At 43.5% G+C, this 24,558-nt stretch overlaps 34 non-coding genes across 34 annotated transcripts; all 34 read left to right on the top strand.

Annotated features, from left to right (window-relative positions):
* The first annotated feature begins 172 nt into the window (after positions 1-172).
* Positions 173-255, top strand: TRNAL-UAA (transfer RNA leucine (anticodon UAA)). Its single transcript has one exon. It is a non-coding gene; the product is annotated as a tRNA-Leu (tRNA).
* Positions 256-884: 629 nt separating this feature from the next.
* On the top strand, positions 885-967 carry TRNAL-UAA (transfer RNA leucine (anticodon UAA)). Its single transcript has one exon. It is a non-coding gene; the product is annotated as a tRNA-Leu (tRNA).
* A 628-nt stretch (positions 968-1,595) lies between these two features.
* On the top strand, positions 1,596-1,679 carry TRNAL-UAA (transfer RNA leucine (anticodon UAA)). The gene has a single exon. It is a non-coding gene; the product is annotated as a tRNA-Leu (tRNA).
* A 628-nt stretch (positions 1,680-2,307) lies between these two features.
* Positions 2,308-2,390, top strand: TRNAL-UAA (transfer RNA leucine (anticodon UAA)). The gene has a single exon. It is a non-coding gene; the product is annotated as a tRNA-Leu (tRNA).
* Positions 2,391-3,019: 629 nt separating this feature from the next.
* Positions 3,020-3,102, top strand: TRNAL-UAA (transfer RNA leucine (anticodon UAA)). The gene has a single exon. It is a non-coding gene; the product is annotated as a tRNA-Leu (tRNA).
* A 628-nt stretch (positions 3,103-3,730) lies between these two features.
* TRNAL-UAA (transfer RNA leucine (anticodon UAA)) lies at positions 3,731-3,813 on the top strand. The gene has a single exon. It is a non-coding gene; the product is annotated as a tRNA-Leu (tRNA).
* A 631-nt stretch (positions 3,814-4,444) lies between these two features.
* Positions 4,445-4,527, top strand: TRNAL-UAA (transfer RNA leucine (anticodon UAA)). The gene has a single exon. It is a non-coding gene; the product is annotated as a tRNA-Leu (tRNA).
* A 628-nt stretch (positions 4,528-5,155) lies between these two features.
* TRNAL-UAA (transfer RNA leucine (anticodon UAA)) lies at positions 5,156-5,238 on the top strand. The gene has a single exon. It is a non-coding gene; the product is annotated as a tRNA-Leu (tRNA).
* A 628-nt stretch (positions 5,239-5,866) lies between these two features.
* On the top strand, positions 5,867-5,949 carry TRNAL-UAA (transfer RNA leucine (anticodon UAA)). The gene has a single exon. It is a non-coding gene; the product is annotated as a tRNA-Leu (tRNA).
* A 626-nt stretch (positions 5,950-6,575) lies between these two features.
* TRNAL-UAA (transfer RNA leucine (anticodon UAA)) lies at positions 6,576-6,658 on the top strand. Its single transcript has one exon. It is a non-coding gene; the product is annotated as a tRNA-Leu (tRNA).
* Positions 6,659-7,284: 626 nt separating this feature from the next.
* Positions 7,285-7,367, top strand: TRNAL-UAA (transfer RNA leucine (anticodon UAA)). The gene has a single exon. It is a non-coding gene; the product is annotated as a tRNA-Leu (tRNA).
* A 625-nt stretch (positions 7,368-7,992) lies between these two features.
* On the top strand, positions 7,993-8,075 carry TRNAL-UAA (transfer RNA leucine (anticodon UAA)). Its single transcript has one exon. It is a non-coding gene; the product is annotated as a tRNA-Leu (tRNA).
* Positions 8,076-8,701: 626 nt separating this feature from the next.
* Positions 8,702-8,784, top strand: TRNAL-UAA (transfer RNA leucine (anticodon UAA)). Its single transcript has one exon. It is a non-coding gene; the product is annotated as a tRNA-Leu (tRNA).
* A 627-nt stretch (positions 8,785-9,411) lies between these two features.
* On the top strand, positions 9,412-9,494 carry TRNAL-UAA (transfer RNA leucine (anticodon UAA)). Its single transcript has one exon. It is a non-coding gene; the product is annotated as a tRNA-Leu (tRNA).
* Positions 9,495-10,123: 629 nt separating this feature from the next.
* TRNAL-UAA (transfer RNA leucine (anticodon UAA)) lies at positions 10,124-10,206 on the top strand. Its single transcript has one exon. It is a non-coding gene; the product is annotated as a tRNA-Leu (tRNA).
* A 627-nt stretch (positions 10,207-10,833) lies between these two features.
* On the top strand, positions 10,834-10,916 carry TRNAL-UAA (transfer RNA leucine (anticodon UAA)). The gene has a single exon. It is a non-coding gene; the product is annotated as a tRNA-Leu (tRNA).
* Positions 10,917-11,543: 627 nt separating this feature from the next.
* TRNAL-UAA (transfer RNA leucine (anticodon UAA)) lies at positions 11,544-11,626 on the top strand. Its single transcript has one exon. It is a non-coding gene; the product is annotated as a tRNA-Leu (tRNA).
* Positions 11,627-12,257: 631 nt separating this feature from the next.
* TRNAL-UAA (transfer RNA leucine (anticodon UAA)) lies at positions 12,258-12,340 on the top strand. Its single transcript has one exon. It is a non-coding gene; the product is annotated as a tRNA-Leu (tRNA).
* A 628-nt stretch (positions 12,341-12,968) lies between these two features.
* TRNAL-UAA (transfer RNA leucine (anticodon UAA)) lies at positions 12,969-13,051 on the top strand. Its single transcript has one exon. It is a non-coding gene; the product is annotated as a tRNA-Leu (tRNA).
* A 632-nt stretch (positions 13,052-13,683) lies between these two features.
* Positions 13,684-13,766, top strand: TRNAL-UAA (transfer RNA leucine (anticodon UAA)). The gene has a single exon. It is a non-coding gene; the product is annotated as a tRNA-Leu (tRNA).
* Positions 13,767-14,394: 628 nt separating this feature from the next.
* On the top strand, positions 14,395-14,477 carry TRNAL-UAA (transfer RNA leucine (anticodon UAA)). The gene has a single exon. It is a non-coding gene; the product is annotated as a tRNA-Leu (tRNA).
* Positions 14,478-15,105: 628 nt separating this feature from the next.
* TRNAL-UAA (transfer RNA leucine (anticodon UAA)) lies at positions 15,106-15,188 on the top strand. The gene has a single exon. It is a non-coding gene; the product is annotated as a tRNA-Leu (tRNA).
* A 627-nt stretch (positions 15,189-15,815) lies between these two features.
* On the top strand, positions 15,816-15,898 carry TRNAL-UAA (transfer RNA leucine (anticodon UAA)). Its single transcript has one exon. It is a non-coding gene; the product is annotated as a tRNA-Leu (tRNA).
* A 627-nt stretch (positions 15,899-16,525) lies between these two features.
* On the top strand, positions 16,526-16,608 carry TRNAL-UAA (transfer RNA leucine (anticodon UAA)). The gene has a single exon. It is a non-coding gene; the product is annotated as a tRNA-Leu (tRNA).
* Positions 16,609-17,236: 628 nt separating this feature from the next.
* Positions 17,237-17,319, top strand: TRNAL-UAA (transfer RNA leucine (anticodon UAA)). Its single transcript has one exon. It is a non-coding gene; the product is annotated as a tRNA-Leu (tRNA).
* A 628-nt stretch (positions 17,320-17,947) lies between these two features.
* On the top strand, positions 17,948-18,030 carry TRNAL-UAA (transfer RNA leucine (anticodon UAA)). The gene has a single exon. It is a non-coding gene; the product is annotated as a tRNA-Leu (tRNA).
* Positions 18,031-19,046: 1,016 nt separating this feature from the next.
* On the top strand, positions 19,047-19,129 carry TRNAL-UAA (transfer RNA leucine (anticodon UAA)). Its single transcript has one exon. It is a non-coding gene; the product is annotated as a tRNA-Leu (tRNA).
* A 628-nt stretch (positions 19,130-19,757) lies between these two features.
* TRNAL-UAA (transfer RNA leucine (anticodon UAA)) lies at positions 19,758-19,840 on the top strand. Its single transcript has one exon. It is a non-coding gene; the product is annotated as a tRNA-Leu (tRNA).
* Positions 19,841-20,468: 628 nt separating this feature from the next.
* On the top strand, positions 20,469-20,551 carry TRNAL-UAA (transfer RNA leucine (anticodon UAA)). Its single transcript has one exon. It is a non-coding gene; the product is annotated as a tRNA-Leu (tRNA).
* A 628-nt stretch (positions 20,552-21,179) lies between these two features.
* On the top strand, positions 21,180-21,262 carry TRNAL-UAA (transfer RNA leucine (anticodon UAA)). Its single transcript has one exon. It is a non-coding gene; the product is annotated as a tRNA-Leu (tRNA).
* A 628-nt stretch (positions 21,263-21,890) lies between these two features.
* TRNAL-UAA (transfer RNA leucine (anticodon UAA)) lies at positions 21,891-21,973 on the top strand. Its single transcript has one exon. It is a non-coding gene; the product is annotated as a tRNA-Leu (tRNA).
* Positions 21,974-22,601: 628 nt separating this feature from the next.
* On the top strand, positions 22,602-22,684 carry TRNAL-UAA (transfer RNA leucine (anticodon UAA)). The gene has a single exon. It is a non-coding gene; the product is annotated as a tRNA-Leu (tRNA).
* Positions 22,685-23,313: 629 nt separating this feature from the next.
* Positions 23,314-23,396, top strand: TRNAL-UAA (transfer RNA leucine (anticodon UAA)). Its single transcript has one exon. It is a non-coding gene; the product is annotated as a tRNA-Leu (tRNA).
* A 627-nt stretch (positions 23,397-24,023) lies between these two features.
* Positions 24,024-24,106, top strand: TRNAL-UAA (transfer RNA leucine (anticodon UAA)). The gene has a single exon. It is a non-coding gene; the product is annotated as a tRNA-Leu (tRNA).
* Positions 24,107-24,558: the final 452 nt, after the last annotated feature.

Here is a 24,558-nt window from a genome sequence, read left to right as displayed (position 1 = left end):
CTCTTTGACTTTTCATTCTGGAGAACAAAATATGCTTTATAAGATTGTAAAATAGGGAGAGCTACAAGAAAAGTACCATCAGCATTAGTGCCCGATTGGCAACTCGACTCATGTCCGAGCACATATTGTGTACTTTCACCCACAATTGTATGCACTCTGGCTTGTTTTAAACACCAGGATGGCCGAGTGGTTAAGGCGTTGGACTTAAGATCCAATGGATAAGTATCCGCGTGGGTTCGAACCCCACTCCTGGTATGAGTTTTAACCTTGGTGCTCTCCAATGTTTAAAAAAGAGGCGTGGTAATCGGTTAACTTTCAAGACCTTGTTGAAAAGTGGATCACCTGTGTATTACCTTGATTCTGCTCCTTTCCAATATGTTGTTGGAATGAGCTCCTTTTAGCAGTGAGATGAATTTTCTGAACGCCATCGGCTAATCCATACTGAAGGTTTTTTTGCTTTACGCAGCGTAAAGCGTGAGGACGTTAGCGGTGTATTTAAATAACTGGGCCATTTTTTTTTTATAGGGGCTCTTGCTCTCCACTCTGCTCTGTACTTTAATGATATTAAAAAATGCCAACGGGGCAAGCGTGAGACTATCATGTGAAGTTCACGTAGGAGACTGAGTCCTGATTGATTTTCATAGAGGGAGAGGAAGGTGGAAAGAAGCACAGAGGAGTGCCAGACCGCAGGACTAGCTCGGCTGGCCAACGCCTCTTTGACTTTTCATTCTGGAGAACAAAATATGCTTTATAAGATTGTAAAATAGGGAGAGCTACATGAAAAGTACCATCAGCATTAGTGCCCGATTGGCAACTCGACTCATGTCCGAGCACATATTGTGTACTTTCACCCACAATTGTATGCACTCTGGCTTGTTTTAAACACCAGGATGGCCGAGTGGTTAAGGCGTTGGACTTAAGATCCAATGGATAAGTATCCGCGTGGGTTCGAACCCCACTCCTGGTAAGAGTTTTAACCTTGGTGCTCTCCAATGTTTAAAAAAGAGGCGTGGTAATCGGTTAACTTTCAAGACCTTGTTGAAAAGTGGATCACCTGTGTATTACCTTGATTCTTCTCCTTTCCAATATGTTGTTGGAATGAGCTCCTTTTAGCAGTGAGATGAATTTTCTGAACGCCATCGGCTAATCCATACTGAAGTTTTTTTGCTTTACGCAGCGTAAAGCGTGAGGACGTTAGCGGTGTATTTAAATAACTGGGCCATTTTTTTTTATAGGGGCTCTTGCTCTCCACTCTGCTCTGTACTTTAATGATATTAAAAAATGCCAACGGGGCAAGCGTGAGACTATCATGTGAAGTTCACGTAGGAAGACTGAGTCCTGATTGGTTTTCATAGAGGGAGAGGAAGGTGGAAAGAAGCACAGAGGAGTGCCAGACCGCAGGACTAGCTCGGCTGGCCAACGCCTCTTTGACTTTTCATTCTGGAGAACAAAATATGCTTTATAAGATTGTAAAATAGGGAGAGCTACAAGAAAAGTACCATCAGCATTAGTGCCCGATTGGCAACTCGACTCATGTCCGAGCACATATTGTGTACTTTCACCCACAATTGTATGCACTCTTGCTTGTTTTAAACACCAGGGATGGCCGAGTGGTTAAGGCGTTGGACTTAAGATCCAATGGATAAGTATCCGCGTGGGTTCGAACCCCACTCCTGGTATGAGTTTTAACCTTGGTGCTCTCCAATGTTTAAAAAAGAGGCGTGGTAATCGGTTAACTTTCAAGACCTTGTTGAAAAGTGGATCACCTGTGTATTACCTTGATTCTGCTCCTTTCCAATATGTTGTTGGAATGAGCTCCTTTTAGCAGTGAGATGAATTTTCTGAACGCCATCGGCTAATCCATACTGAAGGATTTTTGCTTTACGCAGCGTAAAGCGTGAGAACGTTAGCGGTGTATTTAAATAACTGGGCCATTTTTTTTTTATAGGGGCTCTTGCTCTCCACTCTGCTCTGTACTTTAATGATATTAAAAAATGCCAACGGGGCAAGCGTGAGACTATCATGTGAAGTTCACGTAGAAGACTGAGTCCTGATTGGTTTTCATAGAGGGAGAGGAAGGTGGAAAGAAGCACAGAGGAGTGCCAGACCGCAGGACTAGCTCGGCTGGCCAACGCCTCTTTGACTTTTCATTCTGGAGAACAAAATATGCTTTATAAGATTGTAAAATAGGGAGAGCTACAAGAAAAGTACCATCAGCATTAGTGCCCGATTGGCAACTCGACTCATGTCCGAGCACATATTGTGTACTTTCACCCACAATTGTATGCACTCTTGCTTGTTTTAAACACCGGGATGGCCGAGTGGTTAAGGCGTTGGACTTAAGATCCAATGGATAAGTATCCGCGTGGGTTCGAACCCCACTCCTGGTATGAGTTTTAACCTTGGTGCTCTCCAATGTTTAAAAAAGAGGCGTGGTAATCGGTTAACTTTCAAGACCTTGTTGAAAAGTGGATCACCTGTGTATTACCTTGATTCTGCTCCTTTCCAATATGTTGTTGGAATGAGCTCCTTTTAGCAGTGAGATGAATTTTCTGAACGCCATCGGCTAATCCATACTGAAGGATTTTTGCTTTACGCAGCGTAAAGCGTGAGAACGTTAGCGGTGTATTTAAATAACTGGGCCATTTTTTTTTTATAGGGGCTCTTGCTCTCCACTCTGCTCTGTACTTTAATGATATTAAAAAATGCCAACGGGGCAAGCGTGAGACTATCATGTGAATGTTCACGTAGGAGACTGAGTCCTGATTGGTTTTCATAGAGGGAGAGGAAGGTGGAAAGAAGCACAGAGGAGTGCCAGACCGCAGGACTAGCTCGGCTGGCCAACGCCTCTTTGACTTTTCATTCTGGAGAACAAAATATGCTTTATAAGATTGTAAAATAGGGAGAGCTACAAGAAAAGTACCATCAGCATTAGTGCCCGATTGGCAACTCGACTCATGTCCGAGCACATATTGTGTACTTTCACCCACAATTGTATGCACTCTTGCTTGTTTTAAACACCAGGATGGCCGAGTGGTTAAGGCGTTGGACTTAAGATCCAATGGATAAGTATCCGCGTGGGTTCGAACCCCACTCCTGGTATGAGTTTTAACCTTGGTGCTCTCCAATGTTTAAAAAAGAGGCGTGGTAATCGGTTAACTTTCAAGACCTTGTTGAAAAGTGGATCACCTGTGTATTACCTTGATTCTTCTCCTTTCCAATATGTTGTTGGAATGAGCTCCTTTTAGCAGTGAGATGAATTTTCTGAACGCCATCGGCTAATCCATACTGAAGGTTTTTTGCTTTACGCAGCGTAAAGCGTGAGGACGTTAGCGGTGTATTTAAATAACTGGGCCATTTTTTTTTATAGGGGCTCTTGCTCTCCACTCTGCTCTGTACTTTAATGATATTAAAAAATGCCAACGGGGCAAGCGTGAGACTATCATGTGAAGTTCACGTAGGAGACTGAGTCCTGATTGGATTTTCATAGAGGGAGAGGAAGGTGGAAAGAAGCACAGAGGAGTGCCAGACCGCAGGACTAGCTCGGCTGGCCAACGCCTCTTTGACTTTTCATTCTGGAGAACAAAATATGCTTTATAAGATTGTAAAATAGGGAGAGCTACAAGAAAAGTACCATCAGCATTAGTGCCCGATTGGCAACTCGACTCATGTCCGAGCACATATTGTGTACTTTCACCCACAATTGTATGCACTCTTGCTTGTTTTAAACACCAGGATGGCCGAGTGGTTAAGGCGTTGGACTTAAGATCCAATGGATAAGTATCCGCGTGGGTTCGAACCCCACTCCTGGTATGAGTTTTAACCTTGGTGCTCTCCAATGTTTAAAAAAGAGGCGTGGTAATCGGTTAACTTTCAAGACCTTGTTGAAAAGTGGATCACCTGTGTATTACCTTGATTCTGCTCCTTTCCAATATGTTGTTGGAATGAGCTCCTTTTAGCAGTGAGATGAATTTTCTGAACGCCATCGGCTAATCCATACTGAAGGATTTTTGCTTTACGCAGCGTAAAGCGTGAGAACGTTAGCGGTGTATTTAAATAACTGGGCCATTTTTTTTTATAGGGGCTCTTGCTCTCCACTCTGCTCTGTACTTTAATGATATTAAAAAATGCCAACGGGGCAAGCGTGAGACTATCATGTGAAGTTCACGTAGGAAGACTGAGTCCTGATTGGATTTTCATAGAGGGAGAGGAAGGTGGAAAGAAGCACAGAGGAGTGCCAGACCGCTAGGACTAGCTCGGCTGGCCAACGCCTCTTTGACTTTTCATTCTGGAGAACAAAATATGCTTTATAAGATTGTAAAATAGGGAGAGCTACAAGAAAAGTACCATCATCATTAGTGCCCTGATTGGCAACTCGACTCATGTCCGAGCACATATTGTGTACTTTCACCCACAATTGTATGCACTCTTGCTTGTTTTAAACACCGGGATGGCCGAGTGGTTAAGGCGTTGGACTTAAGATCCAATGGATAAGTATCCGCGTGGGTTCGAACCCCACTCCTGGTATGAGTTTTAACCTTGGTGCTCTCCAATGTTTAAAAAAGAGGCGTGGTAATCGGTTAACTTTCAAGACCTTGTTGAAAAGTGGATCACCTGTGTATTACCTTGATTCTGCTCCTTTCCAATATGTTGTTGGAATGAGCTCCTTTTAGCAGTGAGATGAATTTTCTGAACGCCATCGGCTAATCCATACTGAAGGTTTTTGCTTTACGCAGCGTAAAGCGTGAGGACGTTAGCGGTGTATTTAAATAACTGGGCCATTTTTTTTTATAGGGGCTCTTGCTCTCCACTCTGCTCTGTACTTTAATGATATTAAAAAATGCCAACGGGGCAAGCGTGAGACTATCATGTGAAGTTCACGTAGGAAGACTGAGTCCTGATTGGATTTTCATAGAGGGAGAGGAAGGTGGAAAGAAGCACAGAGGAGTGCCAGACCGCAGGACTAGCTCGGCTGGCCAACGCCTCTTTGACTTTTCATTCTGGAGAACAAAATATGCTTTATAAGATTGTAAAATAGGGAGAGCTACAAGAAAAGTACCATCAGCATTAGTGCCCGATTGGCAACTCGACTCATGTCCGAGCACATATTGTGTACTTTCACCCACAATTGTATGCACTCTGGCTTGTTTTAAACACCAGGATGGCCGAGTGGTTAAGGCGTTGGACTTAAGATCCAATGGATAAGTATCCGCGTGGGTTCGAACCCCACTCCTGGTATGAGTTTTAACCTTGGTGCTCTCCAATGTTTAAAAAAGAGGCGTGGTAATCGGTTAACTTTCAAGACCTTGTTGAAAAGTGGATCACCTGTGTATTACCTTGATTCTGCTCCTTTCCAATATGTTGTTGGAATGAGCTCCTTTTAGCAGTGAGATGAATTTTCTGAACGCCATCGGCTAATCCATACTGAAGGATTTTTGCTTTACGCAGCGTAAAGCGTGAGGAACGTTAGCGGTGTATTTAAATAACTGGGCCATTTTTTTTTATAGGGGCTCTTGCTCTCCACTCTGCTCTGTACTTTAATGATATTAAAAAATGCCAACGGGGCAAGCGTGAGACTATCATGTGAAGTTCACGTAGGAGACTGAGTCCTGATTGAATTTCATAGAGGGAGAGGAAGGTGGAAAGAAGCACAGAGGAGTGCCAGACCGTAGGACTAGCTCGGCTGGCCAACGCCTCTTTGACTTTTCATTCTGGAGAACAAAATATGCTTTATAAGATTGTAAAATAGGGAGAGCTACAAGAAAAGTACCATCAGCATTAGTGCCCGATTGGCAACTCGACTCATGTCCGAGCACATATTGTGTACTTTCACCCACAATTGTATGCACTCTGGCTTGTTTTAAACACCATGATGGCCGAGTGGTTAAGGCGTTGGACTTAAGATCCAATGGATAAGTATCCGCGTGGGTTCGAACCCCACTCCTGGTATGAGTTTTAACCTTGGTGCTCTCCAATGTTTAAAAAAGAGGCGTGGTAATCGGTTAACTTTCAAGACCTTGTTGAAAAGTGGATCACCTGTGTATTACCTTGATTCTTCTCCTTTCCAATATGTTGTTGGAATGAGCTCCTTTTAGCAGTGAGATGAATTTTCTGAACGCCATCGGCTAATCCATACTGAAGTTTTTTGCTTTACGCAGCGTAAAGCGTGAGGACGTTAGCGGTGTATTTAAATAACTGGGCCATTTTTTTTTATAGGGGCTCTTGCTCTCCACTCTGCTCTGTACTTTAATGATATTAAAAAATGCCAACGGGGCAAGCGTGAGACTATCATGTGAAGTTCACGTAGGAGACTGAGTCCTGATTGGATTTCATAGAGGGAGAGGAAGGTGGAAAGAAGCACAGAGGAGTGCCAGACCGCAGGACTAGCTCGGCTGGCCAACGCCTCTTTGACTTTTCATTCTGGAGAACAAAATATGCTTTATAAGATTGTAAAATAGGGAGAGCTACAAGAAAAGTACCATCAGCATTAGTGCCCGATTGGCAACTCGACTCATGTCCGAGCACATATTGTGTACTTTCACCCACAATTGTATGCACTCTGGCTTGTTTTAAACACCAGGATGGCCGAGTGGTTAAGGCGTTGGACTTAAGATCCAATGGATAAGTATCCGCGTGGGTTCGAACCCCACTCCTGGTATGAGTTTTAACCTTGGTGCTCTCCAATGTTTAAAAAAGAGGCGTGGTAATCGGTTAACTTTCAAGACCTTGTTGAAAAGTGGATCACCTGTGTATTACCTTGATTCTGCTCCTTTCCAATATGTTGTTGGAATGAGCTCCTTTTAGCAGTGAGATGAATTTTCTGAACGCCATCGGCTAATCCATACTGAAGGTTTTTTGCTTTACGCAGCGTAAAGCGTGAGGACGTTAGCGGTGTATTTAAATAACTGGGCCATTTTTTTTTATAGGGGCTCTTGCTCTCCACTCTGCTCTGTACTTTAATGATATTAAAAAATGCCAACGGGGCAAGCGTGAGACTATCATGTGAAGTTCACGTAGGAGACTGAGTCCTGATTGGTTTTCATAGAGGGAGAGGAAGGTGGAAAGAAGCACAGAGGAGTGCCAGACCGCAGGACTAGCTCGGCTGGCCAACGCCTCTTTGACTTTTCATTCTGGAGAACAAAATATGCTTTATAAGATTGTAAAATAGGGAGAGCTACAAGAAAAGTACCATCAGCATTAGTGCCCGATTGGCAACTCGACTCATGTCCGAGCACATATTGTGTACTTTCACCGACAATTGTATGCACTTTAGCTTTTTTAAACACCAGGATGGCCGAGTGGTTAAGGCGTTGGACTTAAGATCCAATGGATAAGTATCCGCGTGGGTTCGAACCCCACTCCTGGTAAGAGTTTTAACCTTGGTGCTCTCCAATGTTTAAAAAAGAGGCGTGGTAATCGGTTAACTTTCAAGACCTTGTTGAAAAGTGGATCACCTGTGTATTACCTTGATTCTTCTCCTTTCCAATATGTTGTTGGAATGAGCTCCTTTTAGCAGTGAGATGAATTTTCTGAACGCCATCGGCTAATCCATACTGAATTTTTTTGCTTTACGCAGCGTAAAGCGTGAGGACGTTAGCGGTGTATTTAAATAACTGGGCCATTTTTTTTTATAGGGGCTCTTGCTCTCCACTCTGCTCTGTACTTTAATGATATTAAAAAATGCCAACGGGGCAAGCATGAGACTATCATGTGAAGTTCACGTAGGAGACTGAGTCCTGATTGGTTTTCATAGAGGGAGAGGAAGGTGGAAAGAAGCACAGAGGAGTGCCAGACCGCAGGACTAGCTCGGCTGGCCAACGCCTCTTTGACTTTTCATTCTGGAGAACAAAATATGCTTTATAAGATTGTAAAATAGGGAGAGCTACAAGAAAAGTACCATCAGCATTAGTGCCCGATTGGCAACTCGACTCATGTCCGAGCACATATTGTGTACTTTCACCGACAATTGTATGCACTTTAGCTTTTTTAAACACCAGGATGGCCGAGTGGTTAAGGCGTTGGACTTAAGATCCAATGGATAAGTATCCGCGTGGGTTCGAACCCCACTCCTGGTAAGAGTTTTAACCTTGGTGCTCTCCAATGTTTAAAAAAGAGGCGTGGTAATCGGTTAACTTTCAAGACCTTGTTGAAAAGTGGATCACCTGTGTATTACCTTGATTCTTCTCCTTTCCAATATGTTGTTGGAATGAGCTCCTTTTAGCAGTGAGATGAATTTTCTGAACGCCATCGGCTAATCCATACTGAAGTTCTTTTGCTTTACGCAGCGTAAAGCGTGAGGACGTTAGCGGTGTATTTAAATAACTGGGCCATTTTTTTTTATAGGGGCTCTTGCTCTCCACTCTGCTCTGTACTTTAATGATATTAAAAAATGCCAACGGGGCAAGCATGAGACTATCATGTGAAGTTCACGTAGGAGACTGAGTCCTGATTGGTTTTCATAGAGGGAGAGGAAGGTGGAAAGAAGCACAGAGGAGTGCCAGACCGCAGGACTAGCTCGGCTGGCCAACGCCTCTTTGACTTTTCATTCTGGAGAACAAAATATGCTTTATAAGATTGTAAAATAGGGAGAGCTACAAGAAAAGTACCATCAGCATTAGTGCCCGATTGGCAACTCGACTCATGTCCGAGCACATATTGTGTACTTTCACCGACAATTGTATGCACTTTAGCTTTTTTAAACACCAGGATGGCCGAGTGGTTAAGGCGTTGGACTTAAGATCCAATGGATAAGTATCCGCGTGGGTTCGAACCCCACTCCTGGTAAGAGTTTTAACCTTGGTGCTCTCCAATGTTTAAAAAAGAGGCGTGGTAATCGGTTAACTTTCAAGACCTTGTTGAAAAGTGGATCACCTGTGTATTACCTTGATTCTTCTCCTTTCCAATATGTTGTTGGAATGAGCTCCTTTTAGCAGTGAGATGAATTTTCTGAACGCCATCGGCTAATCCATACTGAAGTTTTTTTGCTTTACGCAGCGTAAAGCGTGAGGACGTTAGCGGTGTATTTAAATAACTGGGCCATTTTTTTTTATAGGGGCTCTTGCTCTCCACTCTGCTCTGTACTTTAATGATATTAAAAAATGCCAACGGGGCAAGCATGAGACTATCATGTGAAGTTCACGTAGGAGACTGAGTCCTGATTGGTTTTCATAGAGGGAGAGGAAGGTGGAAAGAAGCACAGAGGAGTGCCAGACCGCAGGACTAGCTCGGCTGGCCAACGCCTCTTTGACTTTTCATTCTGGAGAACAAAATATGCTTTATAAGATTGTAAAATAGGGAGAGCTACAAGAAAAGTACCATCAGCATTAGTGCCCGATTGGCAACTCGACTCATGTCCGAGCACATATTGTGTACTTTCACCGACAATTGTATGCACTTTAGCTTGTTTCAAACACCAGGATGGCCGAGTGGTTAAGGCGTTGGACTTAAGATTCAATGGATAAGTATCCGCGTGGGTTCGAACCCCACTCCTGGTATGAGTTTTAACCTTGGTGCTCTCCAATGTTTAAAAAAGAGGCGTGGTAATCGGTTAACTTTCAAGACCTTGTTGAAAAGTGGATCACCTGTGTATTACCTTGATTCTTCTCCTTTCCAATATGTTGTTGGAATGAGCTCCTCTTAGCAGTGAGATGAATTTTCTGAACGCCATCGGCTAATCCATACTGAAGGTTTTTTGCTTTACGCAGCGTAAAGCGTGAGGACGTTAGCGGTGTATTTAAATAACTGGGCCATTTTTTTTTATAGGGGCTCTTGCTCTCCACTCTGCTCTGTACTTTAATGATATTAAAAAATGCCAACGGGGCAAGCGTGAGACTATCATGTGAAGTTCACGTAGAAGACTGAGTCCTGATTGGTTTTCATAGAGGGAGAGGAAGGTGGAAAGAAGCACAGAGGAGTGCCAGACCGCAGGACTAGCTCGGCTGGCCAACGCCTCTTTGACTTTTCATTCTGGAGAACAAAATATGCTTTATAAGATTGTAAAATAGGGAGAGCTACAAGAAAAGTACCATCAGCATTAGTGCCCGATTGGCAACTCGACTCATGTCCGAGCACATATTGTGTACTTTCACCCGACAATTGTATGCACTCTTAGCTTGTTTTAAACACCAGGATGGCCGAGTGGTTAAGGCGTTGGACTTAAGATCCAATGGATAAGTATCCGCGTGGGTTCGAACCCCACTCCTGGTATGAGTTTTAACCTTGGTGCTCTCCAATGTTTAAAAAAGAGGCGTGGTAATCGGTTAACTTTCAAGACCTTGTTGAAAAGTGGATCACCTGTGTATTACCTTGATTCTGCTCCTTTCCAATATGTTGTTGGAATGAGCTCCTTTTAGCAGTGAGATGAATTTTCTGAACGCCAACGGCTAATCCATACTGAAGGTTTTTTGCTTTACGCAGCGTAAAGCGTGAGGACGTTAGCGGTGTATTTAAATAACTGGGCCATTTTTTTTTATAGGGGCTCTTGCTCTCCACTCTGCTCTGTACTTTAATGATATTAAAAAATGCCAACGGGGCAAGCGTGAGACTATCATGTGAAGTTCACGTAGGAGACTGAGTCCTGATTGAATTTCATAGAGGGAGAGGAAGGTGGAAAGAAGCACAGAGGAGTGCCAGACCGTAGGACTAGCTCGGCTGGCCAACACCTCTTTGACTTTTCATTCTGGAGAACAAAATATGCTTTATAAGATTGTAAAATAGGGAGAGCTACAAGAAAAGTACCATGAGCATTAGTGCCCGATTGGCAACTCGACTCATGTCCGAGCACATATTGTGTACTTTTACCCACAATTGTATGCACTCTGACTTGTTTTAAACACCAGGATGGCCGAGTGGTTAAGGCGTTGGACTTAAGATCCAATGGATAAGTATCCGCGTGGGTTCGAAACCCACTCCTGGTATGAGTTTTAACCTTGGTGCTCTCCAATGTTTAAAAAAGAGGCGTGGTAATCGGTTAACTTTCAAGACCTTGTTGAAAAGTGAATCACCTGTGTATTACCTTGATTCTGCTCCTTTCCAATATGTTGTTGGAATGAGCTTCTTTTAGCAGTGAGATGAATTTTCTGAACGCCATCGGATAATCCATACTGAAGGATTTTTGCTTTACGCAGCGTAAAGCGTGAGAACGTTAGCGGTGTATTTAAATAACTGGGCCATTTTTTTTTATAGGGGCTCTTGCTCTCCACTCTGCTCTGTACTTTAATGATATTAAAAAATGCCAACGGGGCAAGCGTGAGACTATGATGTGAAGTTCGCGTAGGAGACTGAGTCCTGATTGGTTTTCATAGAGGGAGAGGAAGGTGGAAAGAAGCACAGAGGAGTGCCAGACCGCAGGACTAGCTCGGCTGGCCAACGCCTCTTTGACTTTTCATTCTGGAGAACAAAATATGCTTTATAAGATTGTAAAATAGGGAGAGCTACAAGAAAAGTACCATCAGCATTAGTGCCCGATTGGCAACTCGACTCATGTCCGAGCACATATTGTGTACTTTCACCGACAATTGTATGCACTTTAGCTTGTTTCAAACACCAGGATGGCCGAGTGGTTAAGGCGTTGGACTTAAGATTCAATGGATAAGTATCCGCGTGGGTTCGAACCCCACTCCTGGTAATGAGTTTTAACCTTGGTGCTCTCCAATGTTTAAAAAAGAGGCGTGGTAATCGGTTAACTTTCAAGACCTTGTTGAAAAGTGGATCACCTGTGTATTACCTTGATTCTTCTCCTTTCCAATATGTTGTTGGAATGAGCTCCTTTTAGCAGTGAGATGAATTTTCTGAACGCCATCGGCTAATCCATACTGAAGGTTTTTTGCTTTACGCAGCGTAAAGCGTGAGGACGTTAGCGGTGTATTTAAATAACTGGGCCATTTTTTTTTATAGGGGCTCTTGCTCTCCACTCTGCTCTGTACTTTAATGATATTAAAAAATGCCAACGGGGCAAGCAGTGAGACTATCATGTGAAGTTCACGTAGGAGACTGAGTCCTGATTGGTTTTCATAGAGGGAGAGGAAGGTGGAAAGAAGCACAGAGGAGTGCCAGACCGCAGGACTAGCTCGGCTGGCCAACGCCTCTTTGACTTTTCATTCTGGAGAACAAAATATGCTTTATAAGATTGTAAAATAGGGAGAGCTACAAGAAAAGTACCATCAGCATTAGTGCCCGATTGGCAACTCGACTCATGTCCGAGCACATATTGTGTACTTTCACCCGACAATTGTATGCACTCTTAGCTTGTTTTAAACACCAGGATGGCCGAGTGGTTAAGGCGTTGGACTTAAGATCCAATGGATAAGTATCCGCGTGGGTTCGAACCCCACTCCTGGTAATGAGTTTTAACCTTGGTGCTCTCCAATGTTTAAAAAAGAGGCGTGGTAATCGGTTAACTTTCAAGACCTTGTTGAAAAGTGGATCACCTGTGTATTACCTTGATTCTGCTCCTTTCCAATATGTTGTTGGAATGAGCTCCTTTTAGCAGTGAGATGAATTTTCTGAACGCCATCGGCTAATCCATACTGAAGGTTTTTTGCTTTACGCAGCGTAAAGCGTGAGGACGTTAGCGGTGTATTTAAATAACTGGGCCATTTTTTTTTTATAGGGGCTCTTGCTCTCCACTCTGCTCTGTACTTTAATGATATTAAAAAATGCCAACGGGGCAAGCATGAGACTATCATGTGAAGTTCACGTAGGAGACTGAGTCCTGATTGGTTTTCATAGAGGGAGAGGAAGGTGGAAAGAAGCACAGAGGAGTGCCAGACCGCAGGACTAGCTCGGCTGGCCAACGCCTCTTTGACTTTTCATTCTGGAGAACAAAATATGCTTTATAAGATTGTAAAATAGGGAGAGCTACAAGAAAAGTACCATCAGCATTAGTGCCCGATTGGCAACTCGACTCATGTCCGAGCACATATTGTGTACTTTCACCGACAATTGTATGCACTTTAGCTTTTTTAAACACCAGGATGGCCGAGTGGTTAAGGCGTTGGACTTAAGATCCAATGGATAAGTATCCGCGTGGGTTCGAACCCCACTCCTGGTAAGAGTTTTAACCTTGGTGCTCTCCAATGTTTAAAAAAGAGGCGTGGTAATCGGTTAACTTTCAAGACCTTGTTGAAAAGTGGATCACCTGTGTATTACCTTGATTCTTCTCCTTTCCAATATGTTGTTGGAATGAGCTCCTTTTAGCAGTGAGATGAATTTTCTGAACGCCATCGGCTAATCCATACTGAAGTTTTTTTTGCTTTACGCAGCGTAAAGCGTGAGGACGTTAGCGGTGTATTTAAATAACTGGGCCATTTTTTTTTATAGGGGCTCTTGCTCTCCACTCTGCTCTGTACTTTAATGATATTAAAAAATGCCAACGGGGCAAGCAGTGAGACTATCATGTGAAGTTCACGTAGGAGACTGAGTCCTGATTGGATTTTCATAGAGGGAGAGGAAGGTGGAAAGAAGCACAGAGGAGTGCCAGACCGCAGGACTAGCTCGGCTGGCCAACGCCTCTTTGACTTTTCATTCTGGAGAACAAAATATGCTTTATAAGATTGTAAAATAGGGAGAGCTACAAGAAAAGTACCATCAGCATTAGTGCCCGATTGGCAACTCGACTCATGTCCGAGCACATATTGTGTACTTTCACCCGACAATTGTATGCACTCTTAGCTTGTTTTAAACACCAGGATGGCCGAGTGGTTAAGGCGTTGGACTTAAGATCCAATGGATAAGTATCCGCGTGGGTTCGAACCCCACTCCTGGTATGAGTTTTAACCTTGGTGCTCTCCAATGTTTAAAAAAGAGGCGTGGTAATCGGTTAACTTTCAAGACCTTGTTGAAAAGTGGATCACCTGTGTATTACCTTGATTCTTCTCCTTTCCAATATGTTGTTGGAATGAGCTCCTTTTAGCAGTGAGATGAATTTTCTGAACGCCATCGGCTAATCCATACTGAAGGTTTTTTTGCTTTACGCAGCGTAAAGCGTGAGGACGTTAGCGGTGTATTTAAATAACTGGGCCATTTTTTTTTATAGGGGCTCTTGCTCTCCACTCTGCTCTGTACTTTAATGATATTAAAAAATGCCAACGGGGCAAGCGTGAGACTATCATGTGAAGTTCACGTAGGAGACTGAGTCCTGATTGATTTCATAGAGGGAGAGGAAGGTGGAAAGAAGCACAGAGGAGTGCCAGACCGTAGGACTAGCTCGGCTGGCCAACGCCTCTTTGACTTTTCATTCTGGAGAACAAAATATGCTTTATAAGATTGTAAAATAGGGAGAGCTACAAGAAAAGTACCATCAGCATTAGTGCCCGATTGGCAACTCGACTCATGTCCGAGCACATATTGTGTACTTTCACCCACAATTGTATGCACTCTTAGCTTGTTTTAAACACCAGGATGGCCGAGTGGTTAAGGCGTTGGACTTAAGATCCAATGGATAAGTATCCGCGTGGGTTCGAACCCCACTCCTGGTATGAGTTTTAACCTTGGTGCTCTCCAATGTTTAAAAAAGAGGCGTGGTAATCGGTTAACTTTCAAGACCTTGTTGAAAAGTGGATCACCTGTGTATTACCTTGATTCTTCTCCTTTCCAATATGTTGTTGGAATGAGCTCCTTTAGCAGTGAGATGAATTTTCTGAACGCCATCGGCTAATCCATACTGAAGGTTTTTTGCTTTACGCAGCGTAAAGCGTGAGGACGTTAGCGGTGTATTTAAATAACTGGGCCATTTTTTTTTATAGGGGCTCTTGCTCTCCACTCTGCTCTGTACTTTAATGATATTAAAAAATGCCAACGGGGCAAGCGTGAGACTATCATGTGAAGTTCACGTAGGAAGACTGAGTCCTGATTGGATTTCATAGAGGGAGAGGAAGGTGGAAAGAAGCACAGAGGAGTGCCAGACCGCAGGACTAGCTCGGCTGGCCAACGCCTCTTTGACTTTTCATTCTGGAGAACAAAATATGCTTTATAAGATTGTAAAATAGGGAGAGCTACAAGAAAAGTACCATCAGCATTAGTGCCCGATTGGCAACTCGACTCATGTCCGAGCACATATTGTGTACTTTCACCCACAATTGTATGCACTCTGAGCTTGTTTTAAACACCAGGATGGCCGAGTGGTTAAGGCGTTGGACTTAAGATCCAATGGATAAGTATCCGCGTGGGTTCGAACCCCACTCCTGGTATGAGTTTTAACCTTGGTGCTCTCCAATGTTTAAAAAAGAGGCGTGGTAATCGGTTAACTTTCAAGACCTTGTTGAAAAGTGGATCACCTGTGTATTACCTTGATTCTGCTCCTTTCCAATATGTTGTTGGAATGAGCTCCTTTTAGCAGTGAGATGAATTTTCTGAACGCCATCGGCTAATCCATACTGAAGGATTTTTGCTTTACGCAGCGTAAAGCGTGAGAACGTTAGCGGTGTATTTAAATAACTGGGCCATTTTTTTTTATAGGGGCTCTTGCTCTCCACTCTGCTCTGTACTTTAATGATATTAAAAAATGCCAACGGGGCAAGCGTGAGACTATCATGTGAAGTTCACGTAGGAGACTGAGTCCTGATTGAATTTCATAGAGGGAGAGGAAGGTGGAAAGAAGCACAGAGGAGTGCCAGACCGTAGGACTAGCTCGGCTGGCCAACGCCTCTTTGACTTTTCATTCTGGAGAACAAAATATGCTTTATAAGATTGTAAAATAGGGAGAGCTACAAGAAAAGTACCATCAGCATTAGTGCCCGATTGGCAACTCGACTCATGTCCGAGCACATATTGTGTACTTTCACCCACAATTGTATGCACTCTGGCTTGTTTTAAACACCAGGATGGCCGAGTGGTTAAGGCGTTGGACTTAAGATCCAATGGATAAGTATCCGCGTGGGTTCGAACCCCACTCCTGGTATGAGTTTTAACCTTGGTGCTCTCCAATGTTTAAAAAAGAGGCGTGGTAATCGGTTAACTTTCAAGACCTTGTTGAAAAGTGGATCACCTGTGTATTACCTTGATTCTGCTCCTTTCCAATATGTTGTTGGAATGAGCTCCTTTTAGCAGTGAGATGAATTTTCTGAACGCCATCGGCTAATCCATACTGAAGGTTTTTTGCTTTACGCAGCGTAAAGCGTGAGGACGTTAGCGGTGTATTTAAATAACTGGGCCATTTTTTTTTATAGGGGCTCTTGCTCTCCACTCTGCTCTGTACTTTAATGATATTAAAAAATGCCAACGGGGCAAGCGTGAGACTATCATGTGAAGTTCACGTAGGAGACTGAGTCCTGATTGGTTTTCATAGAGGGAGAGGAAGGTGGAAAGAAGCACAGAGGAGTGCCAGACCGCAGGACTAGCTCGGCTGGCCAACGCCTCTTTGACTTTTCATTCTGGAGAACAAAATATGCTTTATAAGATTGTAAAATAGGGAGAGCTACAAGAAAAGTACCATCAGCATTAGTGCCCGATTGGCAACTCGACTCATGTCCGAGCACATATTGTGTACTTTCACCCACAATTGTATGCACTCTTGCTTGTTTTAAACACCGGGATGGCCGAGTGGTTAAGGCGTTGGACTTAAGATCCAATGGATAAGTATCCGCGTGGGTTCGAACCCCACTCCTGGTATGAGTTTTAACCTTGGTGCTCTCCAATGTTTAAAAAAGAGGCGTGGTAATCGGTTAACTTTCAAGACCTTGTTGAAAAGTGGATCACCTGTGTATTACCTTGATTCTGCTCCTTTCCAATATGTTGTTGGAATGAGCTCCTTTTAGCAGTGAGATGAATTTTCTGAACGCCATCGGCTAATCCATACTGAAGGATTTTTGCTTTACGCAGCGTAAAGCGTGAGAACGTTAGCGGTGTATTTAAATAACTGGGCCATTTTTTTTTTATAGGGTCTCTTGCTCTCCACTCTGCTCTGTACTTTAATGATATTAAAAAATGCCAACGGGGCAAGCGTGAGACTATCATGTGAAGTTCACGTAGGAGACTGAGTCCTGATTGAATTTCATAGAGGGAGAGGAAGGTGGAAAGAAGCACAGAGGAGTGCCAGACCGTAGGACTAGCTCGGCTGGCCAACGCCTCTTTGACTTTTCATTCTGGAGAACAAAATATGCTTTATAAGATTGTAAAATAGGGAGAGCTACAAGAAAAGTACCATGAGCATTAGTGCCCGATTGGCAACTCGACTCATGTCCGAGCACATATTGTGTACTTTTACCCACAATTGTATGCACTCTGACTTGTTTTAAACACCAGGATGGCCGAGTGGTTAAGGCGTTGGACTTAAGATCCAATGGATAAGTATCCGCGTGGGTTCGAACCCCACTCCTGGTATGAGTTTTAACCTTGGTGCTCTCCAATGTTTAAAAAAGAGGCGTGGTAATCGGTTAACTTTCAAGACCTTGTTGAAAAGTGGATCACCTGTGTATTACCTTGATTCTGCTCCTTTCCAATATGTTGTTGGAATGAGCTCCTTTTAGCAGTGAGATGAATTTTCTGAACGCCATCGGCTAATCCATACTGAAGGTTTTTTGCTTTACGCAGCGTAAAGCGTGAGGACGTTAGCGGTGTATTTAAATAACTGGGCCATTTTTTTTTTATAGGGGCTCTTGCTCTCCACTCTGCTCCGTACTTTAATGATATTAAAAAATGCCAACGGGGCAAGCGTGAGACTATCATGTGAAGTTCACGTAGGAGACTGAGTCCTGATTGAATTTCATAGAGGGAGAGGAAGGTGGAAAGAAGCACAGAGGAGTGCCAGACCGTAGGACTAGCTCGGCTGGCCAACGCCTCTTTGACTTTTCATTCTGGAGAACAAAATATGCTTTATAAGATTGTAAAATAGGGAGAGCAACAAGAAAAGTACCATCAGCATTAGTGCCCGATTGGCAACTCGACTCATGTCCGAGCACATATTGTGTACTTTCACCCACAATTGTATGCACTCTGGCTTGTTTTAAACACCAGGATGGCCGAGTGGTTAAGGCGTTGGACTTAAGATCCAATGGATAAGTATCCGCGTGGGTTCGAACCCCACTCCTGGTATGAGTTTTAACCTTGGTGCTCTCCAATGTTTAAAAAAGAGGGGTGGTAATCGGTTAACTTTCAAGACCTTGTTGAAAAGTGGATCACCTGTGTATTACCTTGATTCTGCTCCTTTCCAATATGTTGTTGGAATGAGCTCCTTTTAGCAGTGAGATGAATTTTCTGAACGCCATCGGCTAATCCATACTGAAGGATTTTTGCTTTACGCAGCGTAAAGCGTGAGAACGTTAGCGGTGTATTTAAATAACTGGGCCATTTTTTTTTTTATAGGGGCTCTTGCTCTCCACTCTGCTCTGTACTTTAATGATATTAAAAAATGCCAACGGGGCAAGCGTGAGACTATATCCAATGGATAAGTATCCGCGTGGGTTCGAACCCCACTCCTGGTATGAGTTTTAACCTTGGTGCTCTCCAATGTTTAAAAAAGAGGCGTGGTAATCGGTTAACTTTCAAGACCTTGTTGAAAAGTGGATCACCTGTGTATTACCTTGATTCTGCTCCTTTCCAATATGTTGTTGGAATGAGCTCCTTTTAGCAGTGAGATGAATTTTCTGAACGCCATCGGCTAATCCATACTGAAGGTTTTTTGCTTTACGCAGCGTAAAGCGTGAGGACGTTAGCGGTGTATTTAAATAACTGGGCCATTTTTTTTTATAGGGGCTCTTGCTCTCCACTCTGCTCTGTACTTTAATGATATTAAAAAATGCCAACGGGGCAAGCGTGAGACTATCATGTGAAGTTCACGTAGGAGACTGAGTCCTGATTGGTTTTCATAGAGGGAGAGGAAGGTGGAAAGAAGCACAGAGGAGTGCCAGACCGCAGGACTAGCTCGGCTGGCCAACGCCTCTTTGACTTTTCATTCTGGAGAACAAAATATGCTTTATAAGATTATAAAAGAGGGAGAGCTACAAGAAAAGTACCATCAGCATTAGTGCCCGATTGGCAACTCGACTCATGTCCGAGCACATATTGTGTACTTTCACCCACAATTGTATGCACTCTGGCTTGTTTTAAACACCAGGATGGCCGAGTGGTTAAGGCGTTGGACTTAAGATCCAATGGATAAGTATCCGCGTGGGTTCGAACCCCACTCCTGGTATGAGTTTTAACCTTGGTGCTCTCCAATGTTTAAAAAAGAGGCGTGGTAATCGGTTAACTTTCAAGACCTTGTTGAAAAGTGAATCACCTGTGTATTACCTTAATTCTGCTCCTTTCCAATATGTTGTTGGAATGAGCTTCTTTTAGCAGTGAGATGAATTTTCTGAACGCCATCGGCTAATCCATACTGAAGGATTTTTGCTTTACGCAGCGTAAAGCGTGAGAACGTTAGCGGTGTATTTAAATAACTGGGCCATTTTTTTTTTATAGGGGCTCTTGCTCTCCACTCTGCTCTGTACTTTAATGATATTAAAAAATGCCAACGGGGCAAGCGTGAGACTATCATGTGAAGTTCACGTAGGAGACTGAGTCCTGATTGAATTTCATAGAGGGAGAGGAAGGTGGAAAGAAGCACAGAGGAGTGCCAGACCGTAGGACTAGCTCGGCTGGCCAACGCCTCTTTGACTTTTCATTCTGGAGAACAAAATATGCTTTATAAGATTGTAAAATAGGGAGAGCTACAAGAAAAGTACCATCAGCATTAGTGCCCGATTGGCAACTCGACTCATGTCCGAGCACATATTGTGTACTTTCACCCACAATTGTATGCACTCTGGCTTGTTTTAAACACCAGGATGGCCGAGTGGTTAAGGCGTTGGACTTAAGATCCAATGGATAAGTATCCGCGTGGGTTCGAACCCCACTCCTGGTATGAGTTTTAACCTTGGTGCTCTCCAATGTTTAAAAAAGAGGCGTGGTAATCGGTTAACTTTCAAGACCTTGTTGAAAAGTGGATCACCTGTGTATTACCTTGATTCTGCTCCTTTCCAATATGTTGTTGGAATGAGCTCCTTTTAGCAGTGAGATGAATTTTCTGAACGCCATCGGCTAATCCATACTGAAGGTTTTTTGCTTTACGCAGCGTAAAGCGTGAGGACGTTAGCGGTGTATTTAAATAACTGGGCCATTTTTTTTTTATAGGGGCTCTTGCTCTCCACTCTGCTCTGTACTTTAATGATATAAAAAAATGCCAACGGGGCAAGCGTGAGACTATGATGTGGAGTTCGCGTAGGAGACTGAGTCCTGATTGGTTTTCATAGAGGGAGAGGAAGGTGGAAAGAAGCACAGAGGAGTGCCAGACCGCAGGACTAGCTCGGCTGGCCAACGCCTCTTTGACTTTTCATTCTGGAGAACAAAATATGCTTTATAAGATTGTAAAATAGGGAGAGCTACAAGAAAAGTACCATCAGCATTAGTGCCCGATTGGCAACTCGACTCATGTCCGAGCACATATTGTGTACTTTCACCCACAATTGTATGCACTCTTACTTGTTTTAAACACCGGGATGGCCGAGTGGTTAAGGCGTTGGACTTAAGATCCAATGGATAAGTATCCGCGTGGGTTCGAACCCCACTCCTGGTATGAGTTTTAACCTTGGTGCTCTCCAATGTTTAAAAAAGAGGCGTGGTAATCGGTTAACTTTCAAGACCTTGTTGAAAAGTGGATCACCTGTGTATTACCTTGATTCTGCTCCTTTCCAATATGTTGTTGGAATGAGCTCCTTTTAGCAGTGAGATGAATTTTCTGAACGCCATCGGCTAATCCATACTGAAGGATTTTTGCTTTACGCAGCGTAAAGCGTGAGAACGTTAGCGGTGTATTTAAATAACTGGGCCATTTTTTTTTTATAGGGTCTCTTGCTCTCCACTCTGCTCTGTACTTTAATGATATTAAAAAATGCCAACGGGGCAAGCGTGAGACTATCATGTGAAGTTCACGTAGGAGACTGAGTCCTGATTGAATTTCATAGAGGGAGAGGAAGGTGGAAAGAAGCACAGAGGAGTGCCAGACCGTAGGACTATCTCAGCTGGCCAACGCCTCTTTGACTTTTCATTCTGGAGAACAAAATATGCTTTATAAGATTGTAAAATAGGGAGAGCTACAAGAAAAGTACCATGAGCATTAGTGCCCGATTGGCAACTCGACTCATGTCCGAGCACATATTGTGTACTTTCACCCACAATTGTATGCACTCTGGCTTGTTTTAAACACCAGGATGGCCGAGTGGTTAAGGCGTTGGACTTAAGATCCAATGGATAAGTATCCGCGTGGGTTTGAACCCCACTCCTGGTATGAGTTTTAACCTTGGTGCTCTCCAATGTTTAAAAAAGAGGCGTGGTAATCGGTTAACTTTCAAGACCTTGTTGAAAAGTGGATCACCTGTGTATTACCTTGATTCTGCTCCTTTCCAATATGTTGTTGGAATGAGCTCCTTTTAGCAGTGAGATGAATTTTCTGAACGCCATCGGCTAATCCATACTGAAGGTTTTTTGCTTTACGCAGCGTAAAGCGTGAGGACGTTAGCGGTGTATTTAAATAACTGGGCCATTTTTTTTTTATAGGGGCTCTTGCTCTCCACTCTGCTCTGTACTTTAATGATATTAAAAAATGCCAACGGGGCAAGCGTGAGACTATGATGTGGAGTTCGCGTAGGAGACTGAGTCCTGATTGGTTTTCATAGAGGGAGAGGAAGGTGGAAAGAAGCACAGAGGAGTGCCAGACCGCAGGACTAGCTCGGCTGGCCAACGCCTCTTTGACTTTTCATTCTGGAGAACAAAATATGCTTTATAAGATTGTAAAATAGGGAGAGCTACAAGAAAAGTACCATCAGCATTAGTGCCCGATTGGCAACTCGACTCATGTCCGAGCACATATTGTGTACTTTCACCCACAATTGTATGCACTCTGGTTTGTTTTAAACACCAGGATGGCCGAGTGGTTAAGGCGTTGGACTTAAGATCCAATGGATAAGTATCCGCGTGGGTTCGAACCCCACTACTGGTATGAGTTTTAACCTTGGTGCTCTCCAATGTTTAAAAAAGAGGCGTGGTAATCGGTTAACTTTCAAGACCTTGTTGAAAAGTGGATCACCTGTGTATTACCTTGATTCTTCTCCTTTCCAATATGTTGTTGGAATGAGCTCCTTTTAGCAGTGAGATGAATTTTCTGAACGCCATCGGCTAATCCATACTGAAGGATTTTTGCTTTACGCAGCGTAAAGCGTGAGGACGTTAGCGGTGTATTTAAATAACTGGGCCATTTTTTTTTTATAGGGTCTCTTGCTCTCCACTCTGCTCTGTACTTTAATGATATTAAAAAATGCCAACGGGGCAAGCGTGAGACTATCATGTGAAGTTCACGTAGGAGACTGAGTCCTGATTGAATTTCATAGAGGGAGAGGAAGGTGGAAAGAAGCACAGAGGAGTGCCAGACCGCAGGACTAGCTCGGCTGGCCAACGCCTCTTTGACTTTTCATTCTGGAGAACAAAATATGCTTTATAAGATTGTAAAATAGGGAGAGCTACAAGAAAAGTACCATGAGCATTAGTGCCCGATTGGCAACTCGACTCATGTCCGAGCACATATTGTGTACTTTTACCCACAATTGTATGCACTCTGGCTTGTTTTAAACACCAGGATGGCCGAGTGGTTAAGGCGTTGGTCTTAAGATCCAATGGATAAGTATCCGCGTGGGTTCGAACCCCACTCCTGGTATGAGTTTTAACCTTGGTGCTCTCCAATGTTTAAAAAAGAGGCGTGGTAATCGGTTAACTTTCAAGACCTTGTTGAAAAGTGGATCACCTGTGTATTACCTTGATTCTGCTCCTTTCCAATATGTTGTTGGAATGAGCTCCTTTTAGCAGTGAGATGAATTTTCTGAACGCCATCGGCTAATCCATACTGAAGGTTTTTTGCTTTACGCAGCGTAAAGCGTGAGGACGTTAGCGGTGTATTTAAATAACTGGGCCATTTTTTTTTTATAGGGGCTCTTGCTCTCCACTCTGCTCTGTACTTTAATGATATTAAAAAATGCCAACGGGGCAAGCGTGAGACTATGATGTGGAGTTCGCGTAGGAGACTGAGTCCTGATTGGTTTTCATAGAGGGAGAGGAAGGTGGAAAGAAGCACAGAGGAGTGCCAGACCGCAGGACTAGCTCGGCTGGCCAACGCCTTCTTTGACTTTTCATTCTGGAGAACAAAATATGCTTTATAAGATTGTAAAATAGGGAGAGCTACAAGAAAAGTACCATCAGCATTAGTGCCCGATTGGCAACTCGACTCATGTCCGAGCACATATTGTGTACTTTCACCCACAATTGTATGCACTCTTGCTTGTTTTAAACACCAGGATGGCCGAGTGGTTAAGGCGTTGGACTTAAGATCCAATGGATAAGTATCCGCGTGGGTTCGAACCCCACTCCTGGTATGAGTTTTAACCTTGGTGCTCTCCAATGTTTAAAAAAGAGGCGTGGTAATCGGTTAACTTTCAAGACCTTGTTGAAAAGTGGATCACCTGTGTATTACCTTGATTCTTCTCCTTTCCAATATGTTGTTGGAATGAGCTCCTTTTAGCAGTGAGATGAATTTTCTGAACGCCATCGGCTAATCCATACTGAAGGTTTTTTGCTTTACGCAGCGTAAAGCGTGAGGACGTTAGCGGTGTATTTAAATAACTGGGCCATTTTTTTTTATAGGGGCTCTTGCTCTCCACTCTGCTCTGTACTTTAATGATATTAAAAAATGCCAACGGGGCAAGCGTGAGACTATCATGTGAAGTTCACGTAGAAGACTGAGTCCTGATTGGTTTTCATAGAGGAAGAGGAAGGTGGAAAGAAGCACAGAGGAGTGCCAGACCGCAGGACTAGCTCGGCTGGCCAACGCCTCTTTGATTTTTCATTCTGGAGAACAAAATATGCTTTATAAGATTGTAAAATAGGGAGAGCTACAAGAAAAGTACCATCAGCATTAGTGCCCGATTGGCAACTCGACTCATGTCCGAGCACATATTGTGTACTTTCACCCACAATTGTATGCACTCTTGCTTGTTTTAAACACCGGGATGGCCGAGTGGTTAAGGCGTTGGACTTAAGATCCAATGGATAAGTATCCGCGTGGGTTCGAACCCCACTCCTGGTATGAGTTTTAACCTTGGTGCTCTCCAATGTTTAAAAAAGAGGCGTGGTAATCGGTTAACTTTCAAGACCTTGTTGAAAAGTGGATCACCTGTGTATTACCTTGATTCTGCTCCTTTCCAATATGTTGTTGGAATGAGCTCCTTTTAGCAGTGAGATGAATTTTCTGAACGCCATCGGCTAATCCATACTGAAGGATTTTTGCTTTACGCAGCGTAAAGCGTGAGAACGTTAGCGGTGTATTTAAATAACTGGGCCATTTTTTTTTTATAGGGTCTCTTGCTCTCCACTCTGCTCTGTACTTTAATGATATTAAAAAATGCCAACGGGGCAAGCGTGAGACTATCATGTGAAGTTCACGTAGGAGACTGAGTCCTGATTGAATTTCATAGAGGGAGAGGAAGGTGGAAAGAAGCACAGAGGAGTGCCAGACCGTAGGACTATCTCGGCTGGCCA

This window comes from Dendropsophus ebraccatus, chromosome 10 (assembly GCF_027789765.1).
Source record: "Dendropsophus ebraccatus isolate aDenEbr1 chromosome 10, aDenEbr1.pat, whole genome shotgun sequence".
In the NCBI taxonomy this organism is placed as follows: Eukaryota; Metazoa; Chordata; class Amphibia; order Anura; family Hylidae; genus Dendropsophus; species Dendropsophus ebraccatus.
This window is presented reverse-complemented; position numbering and strand designations above follow the sequence as displayed.